Genomic DNA, 13,703 nt, shown 5'->3' with positions numbered 1-13,703 from the left:
CTCGTGCTTAGTAACACACAACAGCATGATGTGTTTGTGAGCATGCAATACTAACAAATTACTAGATTTTACCCCTGGCTACCAGGTAATTGTATCAAGAGCAATCCCATGCTTAGTTAAAAGCAGGATAATCATTAACTTTTTCTAATGTTGAACACTATTACACCCTAAAACACAGGGTTTTATTCCTTGTTAATGCCATAAATAAGTTATGTAAACATTGACAATTTCCTGCTTGGATTTATAACACCAATACTGCTGTGGCCATAAGTTAAACATTTCAAAATTCACAAAAATTCAAACAGAACAATTACAGTATTTTAAGGACCATCATAAATACTTTTATACATTATTCCCTTTGGTAAGAAATTTAATATACTGAGAAGAATCCTCTCCGATATACAATACAGTGGTTTACAATAATAAAACACTGAAAGCACTAAGATAATCAATTGCTATTTCAGTCTTTATCCTTCCAAATTTGTCCTTTCATTATTTTTAGGCCAAATATGCAGGTCAAGTCACTCTTCTTACATCTTAGACATCCCTCCTGGCTCCATCTTCAAGACCACAGAAGTGTCCTGCCAACCCATATCAGAGCCAGAGGCAAAAGGAAAAACCGGTAATACGGAGCCTGTCTCTAATTAAAACTTGGTTATTTTGTTCATCATAGACTTTTAATATTTATACTTCTTAAAGGAGTAAATTAAAATATTACTTATCTTGATTACTGTGCTTTCACCCTCTCTTAAATTTTGTATCCTAGGCAAGTGCCTCAGTAGCCTCACCCTAGTCTAGGCCCTTATAATATTTAATAACAGTACGACCTGGGCAAACTAAGGAAAGAAAGAATAAATACCCAGACTCATGCCTGAAATCCTAGCACTCTGGGAGGCCAGAGGCAGGAGGATCCATTGAGCTCAGGAGTTCCAGACCAGCCTGAGCAAGAATAAGACACACACACACACACACACACCGTCTCTACCGAAAATAGAAAAACATTAGCCAGGCATTGTGCAGGCACCTGTAGTCCTAGCTGCCCAGGAGGCTGAGGAAGGAGGATCACTTGAAGTCAAGAGTTTGAGGTTGCAGTGAGCTATGATGACACCACGGCACTCTAGCCCAGGCAGCTGAGTGAGACTCTGTCTCAAAAAAATAAAAATATAAAAATAAATAAAATAAATACGCAGGCTTCTTAACTGCTCAAAAGTTTGAGGTTGCCATGAGCTATGATGATGCCACAGCACTCTACCCAGGGCAATAGGGTGAGATTCTGTCTCAAAAAATAATAATAATAATTAATTAAATACATAAAAGTTGACAAATTAATTAGAACCTTTTGAGCTCCATTAATTTTTACTTTATACACACACCTTGTACTTACTGTCAATACCCCTTGTAGGTAACCACTAACCTGATCTCTACCAACATAAGATAATTGTTCCTGTTTTTAAACTTCATGTAAATAGAATCACACAGTGTGCACTCTTGTGTCTGGTCTCTTTTGCTCAACATTTTGTCTGCAACATCATCCATTTGTTGCACATATTAGTACTTCATTTCTTTTTCTGCTAAGTTTGGTTATAGCATATTTGTTTATATGGTCACCTGTTAATAGACATTAGAGTTTTTTTCCAAGTTTGGGGAAAATCATGAGTAAAGCTGCTGTGAACTAAGTCCATAAGTATCATTTCTGTTGACTATATACCCAGGAGTGGACTTGGGTCATTAAGCGTATGTTCAGCTATAGTAAATAGTAAATATCTATTGTTACGGGGGCTACGGAGGCATCTTCGCCAAAGCAAGCAATTTTCACATCTCTCCAATTTTGAGAGTCATGATTCTGACTCCAACAGTATAAACTGTAAAACCTCAAGTAAGATGTATAAGAATCACAAAAAAGTACAGTAAAAATCTTTAATTCGGAGCTCATTTATTTCAGAAACACTTAAACACCATGAGACAAATATAGATGATCTTGGCAAGGAAACCTGCAAAGAGGTTTACAAGACTAAGTCAGTATCTCTTAAAAAAAATAGACAACCATGTTATAAAACTACAAATGTTTGCACACCTACTATGTGTAAACAAATTCAAAGGACATTTTAGCCCTTATCTCACTTGGCCTCTAGAAGCAGCAGAATGACCCTGTACACCCCACCCTTCACCATCAGAACACTCTGTTTCCCAGCACTGTTGGTCTTCTCCCAATCCCTGGTCACTTCTCTGCGGGTTCTTTTTCACCTGATATCACTATTGACTGCACAGAGATGGGCCCCAAACTCAGCTCTCTCTTCCAAGTGTCAGACCCAGACGTCTCAGTGCCCTAAACATCTCCACTTGGAAATCTCACAAGCACAGCAAACCCAACTCATTCAAAACAGAGCCCTGGGACAACTGAATTATAGCAGTTCAACCCAAACACCTCAGCCTCGTCCCTAACTTTACCCTGTCCCTAACCCTACCACCATCTCCTCAACAAGCAGGCTTTATCTCCTAAATACTGTTCAAGCGCAGCCACTTCTTTCCATCCACACTGTCACTCACTACCCCAGTTTAATCAACACCTTGAGTCAAGTGTTGATTGCTTCCATGCCAGGTCTCAGCTGCTATAGAGGTGAGGGCTCCGACCACACACTGCCTGGGACACATTTACCAAGGTGAAGCCGGGCCCCCTCTCCTGATGTCACCCCAGTCCTGTCTTCTCTTTAGAAAACCTACATACTGCATTCCTTTTCCACCCTAATGACCAAATGTGGAGGGAAATTCTCAAATCTCATTGTGATAATCGCTCTTTGCCATACTGCCTCTTACCAAATAGAGAACTCCGTGTACTGTAAAGAATAAAAATCTGCTTATAAGATAATCAGGCGTCCAGGAATACTCATTTTCTTTATCCCCAAATAAGCATCACTTCTCTTCTAACATCAAGAGACCTAGCCAAACTAAAAGTTTTTCAAGTTAACATTCAATAGTTGTGAAAACTTTCCTCTTGTACTAATTTCTCTTTTGATAACACTAAATGCTTTCTTAACTTTCAAGTATAGTGTAAATACATCCACTGTACCAGTCAACATTTTAGTCTATTTTGCCAATGGCTTGCTTGTCACACCTTTTATTCACTGTTGTAATAACAACATTCTGCTTGTTTTCTCCAGTAGAATGAGGTTTTCTCAAATATATTTATAAGGTCATTGAATCTAAAATGTCTGATTTTGAATCAAAAGTTTAATTTATTCCTAACACTCTCAGAGGCTGAGGCAAGTAGACTGCTTGAGCTCAGGACCAGCCTAAGCAAGAACAAGACCCCATCTTTACTAAAAATAGAAAAACTAGCCAGGGTTTGTGGTGGGCACCTGTAGTCCCAGCTACTTGGGAGGCTGAGGCAGGAAGACTGTATGAGCCTATGTTTGAGGATGCTGTGAGCTACAATGACACCATGACACTCTACCCAGGGCAACAGAGTAAGGACTCCGCGTCAAAAGAAAAAAAAAAAAAAAAGAGTTTAGCTCATTGTATCTCAAACAAGAAACAGTACAATTAATCCAAGTATGCAACTACACTATCAACACAGTTTTGCTCTCTTAACAGTACCGTATGTATGCAGCAGCAAAGAAGCTTGAGTGTCAATGAAACTGAAAAGGCATTTTTCACAGCTTGTTCTACATGAATTAAACAGAGGTCAGAAGAAAAGTCTTCTCAAAATTTGCCTTGCTTTCCTATCATAACATAAAGGTGAACCATTTCTACACCATATTGTTAAATGTGATGAAAAAAGGATTCTTTCCATTCTTTCCATAGCTTGTTTAGAATTGAGTACTTTTCCTTGCAAAATGTGGTCCGAAGCCTGGAAGAAGTGGTAGTCAGTTGACACAAGCTCAGATGAACATAGTGGATGACGGAGAGTTTCTAAGTCCATCTCTGTAGTTTGAGCAAAGTTGTCTGTGTGACAGTGTTGTCTTATAAGAGGACTGGCCTGCCTGTATTGATCAATGTTGGCTGCTTAAATCGCAGGCATCTTCACTAATCATGTCATCCAGTTAGTTGAAGTTGACATCTGCTATAATCGAGTGACCAGGTTTCATGAAGCTGCAGTGGATAACACCAGCACTGGACCACCAAACAGACACCATTACCATTTTTTTTTTTTTTTTGAGACAGTCTTATTCTGTTGCCCAGGCTAGAATGCCGTGGCATCATAACTTATAGAAACCTCAAACGCACGAGCTCAAGCAACCCTCTTGCCTTAGGCTCCTAAGTAGCTAGAGACTACAGGCGCCTGCTACAAAGCCTGGCCCATTTTTTGTAGAGACGAATTCTCAATCTTGCTCAGGCTGGTCTCGAATTCCTGAGCTCAAGCGATCCACCGGCCTTGACCTCCCAGAGTGCTAGGATTACAGGTGTGAGCCACCACACCCATCCACTATTAGCTTTTTTCATGAATTATTTGATTTTAGAATGTTTCAGCACTTCATCTTTATCCAACCATTTTGCTGAATGCTTGTGATTCCCAAAAAGAACCTATTTTTCATCACATATAACAATATGGTATTGAAATGGTTCACCTTTATGTCATGATAGAAAAGGAAAGCAAGGGCGGCGCCTGTGGCTCAGTCGGTAAGACGCCAGCCCCATATACCGAGGGTGGCGGGTTCAAACTCGGCCCCGGCCAAACTGCAACCAAAAAATAGCCAGGTGTTGTGGCGGGCGCCTGTAGTCCCAGCTACTCGGGAGGCTGAGGCAAGAGAATCGCTTAAGCCCAGGAGTTGGAGGTTGCTGTGAGCTGTGTGATGCCACCGCACTCTACCGAGGGCCATAAAGTGAGACTCTGTCTCTACAAAAAAAGAAAAGGAAAGCAAGCTTTGAGAAGACTTCTCCTCTGACCCTCATTTAATTCATGTAAAACCCATCTATCTAGGTTCTTTACCTTGCTCTTTTGTTTCAAATGGTAAAATACAGTTGGAATAGTAACATCAAACCATGCTGCTAATTCCCATGTAGGTTGAGATAGATTCGCTTCTACTACAGCTTTCAACTCATCATATCCATGTTGGTCTCAGGTAGCCCATATGGCTCATTTTCAAGATTAAACTGATCAGAACTCCTCAAACCACCAAGGTACTGTGCATTAATTAGCCACATCCTTCCTAAACACTTCTTTGATATTTTGAGCTGTCTACATTGCACGGGTTCCAGGATGAAACTCATTTTCAAAAATTACAAGAATTTTTGACTTAGCCATGGTTTCACAAAAATTGCTCTTAAAAAAAAATGATACGTGCCAAAATGTCGATTTGAGAGAATGAGAATGTACCTTCATGATTCAAAAATTAAAAAAAAAAACAAAACAAGAAGTGTCCAAGTCAGAGACAGCAACTTTAAAACTTAGTATTTATGGAAATAAGACACTTCATACTTAATAACCACATTAATATAACATCAAACTGCTTTTCTTCCATGAGCAACCTTTTTCTCTTGTGTCCAAATATCAAGTCCAAAGGGATTTTTCTGATGCCTTGGGACAATTTTAAAATTAACCCTTTCTCCTTAAAGTCAAAGAAGGGAAGTTAGGTGTCAGCTGAGCAAAAACCACAGCCTGTATGAATGCCTTAGGCCATAGGGGCTACTCCTATTGATGCCAAATAGATAAAGGCCAACACCCATACCTGGGTGTGGCACAGAATACCTGTTCCAAAATTGTTGGTGGGCTCAGCGCCTATAGCTCAAGCGGCTAAGGCGCCAACCACATACACCAGAGCTGGCGAGTTCGAATCCAGCCCGGGCCTGCCAAACAACAATGACAACTACAACCAAAAAATAGCCAGACACCTGTAGTCCCAGCTACTTGGGAGGCTGAGGCAAGAGAATCGCTTCAACCCAGGAGTTGGAGGTTGCTGTGAGCTGAGATGCCACAGCCCTCTACCCAAGGCGATAGCTTGAGGCTCTGTCTCGAAAAAATAAATAAATAAATAAAAGAAAAAAACCAAAATTGTTGGTGAATGAATGGGTCATAAGGAGTTCAATAACAATAAGCATATGTACTAATTCATGTAATCCTCTTAATAACTATACAAGTTTGTCATATAAGGTAATGAATGATTCCAGGATTGGCTGTCATAAAAAAGAGGTTTTTGCTGAGTTCATCACATCTTAGCATCAATTTTACAGGGAAAAAAAGGAACATGGCTTCAAACACATCAATGGTATGCTACATTTTATCCAAACTGTTAAATCTGAAGGTTTTTATGTTTTAATGAATGAAAACAAAGCTCCACCTCACTCAGGTACGTATAGAGAACTGTATAATTCCCATAGTATTCAGCACTTCATTTAAAGCATATTCCAGATACAAAAGTTAGAATGAAATTCCCACTGTCAGGGTGACACTCTCTCTTCTACTATGAAAGCCAGTAAACAAAGTGTCTCAGAAATTCTTCATCCTAATGTCAGACTCACAGACATAGCACCAGTGAGTCATACACATAACAGATTTGCTCATTTTCCTCCTCTCCACCTTTCCTCCAAATAATTACAGTGCTATTCCTAATCATAGGTTTGGCTTTTTGTTTGTTTGGTGTTTTTAATGCCCTCGTATAAAGTTTACCAATCCCAACTCCATAATATGAAGTTTAAGCAACCTCCAATTTTCTTTCCAGGTTTCAAATTCTGCAGTGTAGGCAAAGCCCACAGCTTTGGAGCTCCCATTTAATACAAAATGGCCCTTGACATTATACTGTGTTGCCAGATCTCTTCAGATATCAGACCACCAAACATCATATGTCAAAGTCCTACAGGCTAACCAAAATTTATTGTTAGAACCCTATGTTCAGAATCACAAAATGTATTGTTGTACTGAGCTGCCTTTCTTTCTTCTGGAAGTGTCACGTGCCACATCCAAAGAGGAACAACCACTTGGAAAACTTAATATTTACTAAAGCTGGGCCAGGCGTGGTGGCTCATGCCTATAATCCTAGCACTCAGGGAGGCAGAGGCAGGTGGATTGCCTGAACTCACAGGTTCAAGACCAGCCTGAGCAAGAGCAAGACTCTGTCTCTAAAAATAGCCAAGCATTGAGGCAGGCACCTGTAGTCCCAGCTACGTGGGAGACTGAGGCAAGAGGATCACTTGAGCCCAAGAGTTTGAGGTTCCTGGGAACTATGACGCCACAGCACGCTACCAAGGATGACAAAAAAAAAATTTACTAAAGCTGAACATATGCCTTATGACCCAAATATCCATCAATAGGTGACCATATAAACAAATTATGGTATAACTATACAATGGCATACTACTCCACAATAAAAAGAAATGACATGCAAATACACACAACAAAAGGACAAATACTGCAGAAAAAATGTTGAGCAAAGGAGACCAGAAACAGGAGTATACACTGTGATTCCATTTACACGAAGTTTTAAAACAGGCACAATTATCCTATGCGTGGTAGAGGTCAGGCTAGTGGTTACATATGAGACCCTGTATCTATTGACGGTACAAGGTATGTATGTAAGTAAAAGTTAATGGAGCTCAAGGTGTAAGATAAAAAAGGTTCTAGTCAACTGGTCAAGTCTTTGATGATGATGCAACATGATGTGAAACATCTGTTACACACAACACATCAGGGACCAAATATTAGGCAGAAACACAAACATCCAGGACCTTGCTCTCACAGGCACTATCCTTTTCCCATGGCTATTCTCCACTCAGAACATGGCCACTTGGTCTCACCAAGAATGTGGACTCTCAATCCCTCTGGCATGAACAGCCAGGCCATCTGCAGTCACTGACTTTCTCATGACACTGAAGAGGACCAATGCTCCTGGAGAGCAAAGGAATTTGTCTTCGCCACGCTCCAAGAAATGTTTCCCAATACTCTCCAGATAAACATAAATTCAAGTGTGGTTTCTGCACTCTTCAAAGTTTAAATTCTTGACTCAATAATTAGGGTGAAACCAAACCAATTCTAACATTACATGGAGACATTTTATTTTTGACTGTATCTCAAAGTGGAAATTATTTAATATGGAGGCAAGCCTACACTGGACCATATCTGCTCTATTTTTTACAAACTTAGAAACTGAAAGCTTACAGAACATTAGCATCAAAAACCTACAGACCCACATAATATATTGTTAATGTTAAAGAACTGCCTGGAAGGACTTTGTGATTTTACCAAAACGACAAGAGGAACTGATGGAAAACTTCTAAAATCCCACAGTTCTCCATATGCATAGAAGCTTTCTCTTTCCAAACCTGGAGTGGAAAGACAAAAATAAGATCCCGTATCTCTACTAAAATGAATATCCATTTGAAGTGACATAAACCTTCATCTGTGTAATGGAATATAGGATTTGATAATAGCTAATCTGTGTGACCCTAAGTCAGTAGACGGTGGCATTTTTTAAGCAACATAATCGCATCATCTAGTAACTAAGTCTAGTCATTAGGGAGGAGTGCAGTAAGAGTGAAGTGCTCTCAGCAGTATGCTCAAGAGATAATTTTCAGAAACTATCAAGCCACTTAATCTACATGTTCACAGTTATTTTCAAGTAATTCTTAAAAGGGAAAAAAAGGATGTTAAAGACCCCTGAATGCCTTGCAGCATGGTTTTACTGAAGATTCAAATCTAGATAATTTATTAATATAATCTACTGGTTCTTTTATTTACTAATATACCTATTTCCCCTCAATATTAGAGGATCCTTTTCAGATGTTAATGCACAATCCATTTCCTCTAGGTAGATTATCTTCTGCTTTTGAATGTCCTGGTATATTATAAAGTCTAGAACTAGAAGAAACCATAGAAATACTCCTGCTCCAAGTTTCTCAAGGTAGGGTACATATACTGGGGGGAGCTCTAAGCATCCTAGAGAAAACAAAGTACATCTTCCTCAAGTACTTTTTAACTCAAGACGGCAATTTAAAGCAAAATGAAGTTGGCTCACACCTGTAATCTCAGCACTTTGGGACACTGAGGTGGGAGGATTTGAGGCCAAGAGTTCCGGATCAGCCCAGGTAATACAGGGAGCCAGAGGTGGTGGCATGTGCCTATCGCCGAGCCCAGAACTTAGGACTGGAGAGGAAGAGGCAGGAGGATCACGTTAGCTGCAGTGAGCTACAATTGTACCACTGACTCCAACCTAGGCAACAGAGTAATGCACTTTCTCTAAAAAAAATTTCTTTTAATTAAAAAATTTAGAAAGTTTAAAAAAAAAAACCCAAATGAATCCTACATTCTATTCTTCATCAAAGGAACCACAGAGTTTACACTGAAAACTTCAGGCTTGTGCTGGCAACATGGCACTGAGCTCCCAAATTGCCCTTTCCAGGGTTCCCTTGTCCTTAAGGTTATGGGGTAAGTTAAAGAAGCATCCATATAAAAGGCTGTGAAGGGCCACCTGAGTCACTGACATATGTTCACCTTCATCACAGGGATTTACAGGCTTCTTAGAAAAGCTCCAGCCACTAAACAGGTGAGGTTGAAAGCAGTCCTTTCAGGAATGCTGGAGCTGAAATCCAAACAAGAATTGATAGAACTCCCCTTCCACCCCACGCCACCCTCTTTCATCTCAGGTGCACTATTAACGATCACGTAATTAAATGAGTTTCTCAGTGAACAATACTGCACAGCCCTTCATAAAACATGCACCAAAGCCTTTATTTAAGCAGCTGTATATTACTTGGTATATGTAGCTCAGAGACATCCAGATTTACACATACGCTCTGATTTACTCTCTCTTCACTAAAACTCTGAACTTTTCAACACTGAAAGTCATCTCCATTTGGATATAGCTAAGAAGGCAGGTCAAAATAGGGAACAATTGTTCAAAAAGAAGAGAAAAAAAAGAGGGGTGAGGAGCCAGAAAACCCATTCAATAATGTATCTCTGTCCAGCAGACACTAACCCCAAACTGTAAAATAAAATCTAAGAACCTACATGAGCCCTGAGGTTAATGTGGAGACGGTCCTCACCCTAACATCTCTGTCTTCTATAAGGAGTATCCTTTTGTCCTCCCCCACAAATATCATTGTGCATATTAAACACAGATGAGTTACATAGATAGCATCAATTTTCTAAACTAAGGATCACAGAATTACATATCTAAAGAAGCTGATGATTGTAACATTACTCTCAAGTTTATCAAACCTCCTGACTACATAGCATTAAACTGCAGCAAACACAAAAGGCTTTACTGAATAGCTGCAATCTTCGCTGATTTAATTTAAATTAAGTCTTCAGCCACCAATGCCAATCTCACGAGTTCTAAAGGAGAAAAGAACCGAGTTCTAAAGGAGAAAAGAACCGTCCCTTGTAGGAGAAGTGGCCACCTGCCTACTTCCCCTCCTTGCCTCTCTCATTAACTGTATGGTGCAACAGAACAATCCTGTCTATGAAAACACCAACAGCTTAGCCGGGTGTTGTGGCGGGCGCCTGTAGTCCCAGCTGCTCGGGAGGCTGAGGCAAGAGAATCGCGTAAGCCCAAGAGTTAGAGGTTGCTGTCAGCCGTGTGACACCACAGCACTCTACCCAAGGGTGGTACAGTGAGACTCTGTCTCTACAAAAAAAAAAAAAGAAAAGAAAAGAAAACACCAACAGCTGATGGAGAAGAGAAAGCCCAAAGTCTGTTCTTTACCTTGCAAACACTTGGTCAAGATGAGGAGCCCAGATGGTTAATTCAAGAATAATCTAACAATTACAGAGGCCTACTAAATGCAAGGTCAGAAGTAGGACCTCCCAATGCAATGACAGACACAGGTCCACTTTAGATGGCAAAACTTAAGATGCTGTTAGTTTGGGGCCAGGTGCAGTGACTCACCACCTATAATCCTAGAACTGTGGGAGGCCAAGGTTGGTAGATCCCTTGAGCTCAGGAGTTCCAGACAAATCTGAGCAAGAATAAGACCCCATCTCTAAAAATAGCTGGGCATTGTGGGAGTGCCTGTAGTCTCAGCCACTCCGGAGGCTGAGGCAAAAGGATCACTTGAGCCCAACAGTTTGAGGTTGCTGTGAGCTATGACTCCACAGCACTCTACCAAGGGTGACAAAGTGAGACTGTCTCAAAAAAAAAAGATGCTGTTAGTTTGGAAAACAAAAGTTTAGGAACTCCTTCCAAGGCAAATAACGCTCTACTATTTTCCAAGCCTCTTCACATTATCTGATTTGACTGTACAACAGACAGGTCAACAGACAGGTCTGTATTACAACAAACCTGTAACAAGATGATTACTGTTTTAATATGTGCTTTATTATCTCTGTCACAGCTCAAAAATCACAAACCTAATTGTGTTGGAATGAGACCTAAAAATCTCCTCTGTCATTCAGGCAAACTTCTACGACTACTTTCATTTAAAACACTGTCTCTTTAAACGTAACAAAAGTCCATTAGGTTTGGAGGTTTTGCTGAGGGGGGTAATGAAGGGATAAATCCCAGAAAGGGGAGAGCCAGGTCAGAGAGGTTAAAGCAAGGTTACACAGCCAATAGCCTGGCAGAGAGACATTGGAATTTGGATTCAAGTTGCCCCCGCCACAGCCAGTGATTTTAACTCATCAAAGAGAAGGAGCAGAAGCAACATAGCCAGAGCCCAGACACCTTCAACCAAGAGCCAGGAATAGTAAACTGGTCCCTGGGGCATCAAACAGGAAAGGGCTGGTGCTGGGGCCAAGTTGAAACCCAACTCTTGCCAAACCGGGGGCACCCGGACAAGGGCTTTCTAACTAGCTTACCATGGTGGTGGGGTAGGTGCCATCTGTCACCAGTCCAGGTCCATACCTGTCATCCCCACCACTCAAACGTGAAAGACCCTCCCCAGTGCAGACTCCAGGGCTGGTCAGCCCTCCTTATGACCACCTCCCTCTTTGCTGCTCTTGTTCTTCTTGTAAGTGGTAACTGGGGAGGGCCTTGGAACTACAGTTTCCCTATGGTTATTTCCCAGGTAACCAAAGACCTCCAGGAAAGTGTACCAATCCTGGCACCCTCTGCAGATGGTACTGACAACGTTTACACATTTGTTTGAAGCAAATAAAGTTCTGGTGAAGCCTATCAGAAAAAAAATCAGAGGCCTGAACACTCAAACTTTGGAGGTTCTCAAAGTGAAGCTAATTTCAATGTCTGAACAATGCAGTGAAGAATTCTAAAACAGGGAGGTTTAACGGGAAAGGAACACCCCGTGCCAGCCCTAAGAGCAGCCGGACATTTGACATCTTCCCTAAACACAACTTTACAAAAGAGACGACACATTTCATTGTACGCATTTGTTTTTACCTGCAAGAAGCTGACCTTGGAGATTAGAAATGCATTTAAACTCTCATGTGTAGAGTGGCAAAGCGAACATATTAACTCTCAGGATGGAAAGGGGGACTCTAAAATCATCCGTCTGGTCCCTGACACGCTCAGAAGATATCGTTTTCATTAAGTTTTGCGGTTGAGTGGGAATTGGGGTGCTGCCCGCGCTCTGGCCTGGCTCAGCTCGGGGCTCTTTGAAGGTCGCCTCACTGTCACCTCGGAGTACCGAAGCTCGGAATCCAGGCCAAGCAGTGTGGCCGACACCGTGCCCAGCAGGCACCTTTCTAGACCCCAAGGGTTTCCCGCAGGTGCGGCCGATGCAGGAGGAGGGCTGCCAGTCCCCCTCAGGGTCCCGGCGCCCCGCCACTCCCGCCGCTACTATATCACGCGCCGACGCTCCGGTCCTTCCCCATCCCCCGGGCCTGATGCACCCGAGGCACGAGTACGACGACCCCAGGCTTACCCGCAAGAGGCGCAGGGAGCGCGGTCCGGGGGGCCTCCGGCGCTGGGCTACCCCGGCACTCAGCTCTCCCGACTGCCTCCTCCGCGTTATCCTCGGCCTGGCCCCGCCGCCCGGCGGCTCCGGTTCCCTCCGCTGCAGCCGGCCGGGCGGCACCGGGCACACGCGGCCGGGCTCCGCTTCGGCGCCGCCGACCCGGAGCTCCAGGGATCGGGGTCCGAGGTTCCGGGACGCAGAGGTCGTCTGAGCGCTCGAGACTCTTGGGGGCGCAGGGGCTGCGCTCGGGCTCCCCCGCGCTCCCTCAGGCGCGCGGCCCCTCTCCGGGGGACGCCCTGGTCGCCGTGCGCGGGCGTCACGGGCTGGGAGCGCGCGGGGGCGGCGGGCGGGAGGGTCCTGGGGCGGCGGGCGAGGGCACTACGGCGGACACCGGCACTGCTGTGGGCGCCGCGATGCGGCCTCTCGCCATGGCTCCCCCGCGAGCGGGCGGTTCGCGCCTCCCCTCCGCGCTGCCGTCACTGCCCGGCGCGCGCCCAGCCCTCCCCTCTCCCGGCTCCGCCCGCCGCCGCCACCTGCGGGCGGCCCTCCAGGATGCCCGCCGGGCAAGTGGGAGCTCCCGAAGCCGCGCCCCTCTTACCTCTCCCGGACCTGCCTGCCGCCGCACCTGCAGTTTTGCCGATGCCGCTGGGCACGGAGAAGGACCCGGGAAATCCCTGGACCCGGAAAGCTAATCACATCTCTCCGCGAGTGCTTATTTACTTCTAACACTTCTGGGTGTCCTTTCAGTGTCAGCTGAGGAAAGGATGGGACTCTGGCGGCCGGGTCCCGCGCTCCGGGGCTGTTTGTCGTGAACGCTGTGGAAGTCCAGGCGCTCGGTTCCTTGGGGCAGGCTGTCTTCCAGGAAAGAAACTCTTAGGCTTAAACGGAGGGAGTCTGGAACCGGGGGAGGGGGCGATGGAACC

The 13,703-nt window shown here is 43.7% G+C and overlaps 1 protein-coding gene across 3 annotated transcripts in view; it reads right to left on the bottom strand.

Annotated features, from left to right (window-relative positions):
* Positions 1 to 13,703, bottom strand: part of TRAK1 (trafficking kinesin protein 1) — a 195,329-nt gene extending 181,626 nt beyond the window's left edge. Inside the window, exon 1 of one of the 3 annotated variants that reach the window (XM_053598666.1) lies at positions 13,379 to 13,703. The gene's annotated coding sequence lies outside the window, so the exon portion shown is untranslated. Of the gene's footprint in view, positions 1 to 12,747; positions 13,214 to 13,378 lie in introns of those variants that run through there. The other 2 variants (XM_053598665.1, XM_053598671.1) reach the window with 2 other exon arrangements.

The sequence above is a fragment of the Nycticebus coucang genome, chromosome 8 (genome assembly GCF_027406575.1).
Source record: "Nycticebus coucang isolate mNycCou1 chromosome 8, mNycCou1.pri, whole genome shotgun sequence".
NCBI classification, from domain to species: domain Eukaryota; kingdom Metazoa; phylum Chordata; class Mammalia; order Primates; family Lorisidae; genus Nycticebus; species Nycticebus coucang.
The sequence above is the reverse complement of the archived record's forward strand: the minus strand, read 5'-3'. Positions and strand labels throughout refer to the sequence as shown.